We start from the raw sequence: 1,403 nt of genomic DNA, 5'->3' as shown, positions 1-1,403 counted from the left end.
CTTAAAGGGAAGAATGGCATGTAGTGAGAAGCCAGAAATTAGAAATCTAGTATCCTCTCTTCCAGGAATTAGTGTGAACTGGAGTAAGTGAAATCCCGATCCTGTAAAATAATCTCTACGAGTTCTTCTAGTTTTTATTTTCCGAGAGACAAGACAATCTGGGTTAATTTCCCCCTTAATTCAAAAACTGCTCTGATGTAAAATACTCCTTCTTAGTTTAGACACGTGAATGATAGAGAACTCTGCTTCCCAAGGCATTCACCCCTCATTGGACTAGTTATGGTCATAGAATCTCCTCTCTGTAATTTCTTCCCAATGAATATTGTGCACCAGAATAATCCAGAATGAGGGACCTCATCTGGCCATGTGATAACCATTAAAATATGCAAAGACATTATCCTGGCCTACCTCAATTTTCCACGCAAAACCCGTTCACTTTCTTTCACTCTACGTAAATTATTTCCAGACACCTTAGCACTCTTCTTGCCTTACGCTGGCCCCTCTCTAGTTTATCAATGCCCATCTCGAAATATGGTTCCTAAAATTAAACTGTATATCCCAGATATGATCTCAGAAGATGATTCAGAGAGTATCTTCAGTGATCTAGGAAAAATAGTTCTAGTATTTCAGTTTCATTAGTAATGAAACAAAAGCATGCATTGGCTATTGATAATGGTTACTATGCTATTGTTCTTTTAACCAGTTGCATTATACTCTTGCTTCTTATAGCTGAGCCTGAACTGGGGTTCAGACTCTAAGGATGTTTGATGGACTGGTACACTGATGACCCATAGGCATCGATAGTTCTGCATGAGGTGATTTGCGTAGAGGAAGTAGCTTGTGGGGACAGCTTGGTGCCAGAGTGCCTGAGGATGGAAATGGAAGGTAGGGCGGACAACAACGCATCTCTGTGAAATGTCTGAGATCTGTGGAGAGTGTGGCTAAGAACGATATTAGGGCATACATAGGACTATCTGGGCCCACACGACAACAGCCAACAGGGATTTGAGGAGAGAATACCCACCCCAGTTCTGCAGAGTCCTGATGTGAATACTGAAGGCAACATGGCCTCTGCATGTGTGTGCCCCTAGAAGGGGACTTGGCATTCCCTGGGAACACACTGGCTGGCAGTAAGCAACAGGCAATAAGGGGGGAAGGGACTCTGCTCCCCAGCTAGCATGTCGGTGACCTTGTGAGGATTCCAAAAAAAGCTTGAGGGCACTTTGAGGATGAACTAAGATCCTGTCTTAAACACTGCCAGGGAAATATGAGCCAGTGAATTCAAATTATTATTGATAATGAGAGCTCATTGGACCCAACAAGTTGATGAAGCAAAGGAAATTGGGTTATTTTAATATTATATATTAACAATATCTTAATATTAACAGTTAATGCACTCTCTA

The 1,403-nt window shown here is 41.8% G+C and overlaps 1 protein-coding gene across 3 annotated transcripts in view; it reads right to left on the bottom strand.

Moving 5' to 3' along the window:
- The window catches only part of FEM1C (fem-1 homolog C), a 105,048-nt gene that overhangs the window by 27,856 nt on the left and 75,789 nt on the right, over positions 1 to 1,403 (bottom strand). The gene's annotated exons all lie outside the window — the stretch shown is intronic.

This window comes from Loxodonta africana, chromosome 2, assembly GCF_030014295.1.
Source record: "Loxodonta africana isolate mLoxAfr1 chromosome 2, mLoxAfr1.hap2, whole genome shotgun sequence".
NCBI classification, from domain to species: domain Eukaryota; kingdom Metazoa; phylum Chordata; class Mammalia; order Proboscidea; family Elephantidae; genus Loxodonta; species Loxodonta africana.
The sequence above is the reverse complement of the archived record's forward strand: the minus strand, read 5'-3'. Positions and strand labels throughout refer to the sequence as shown.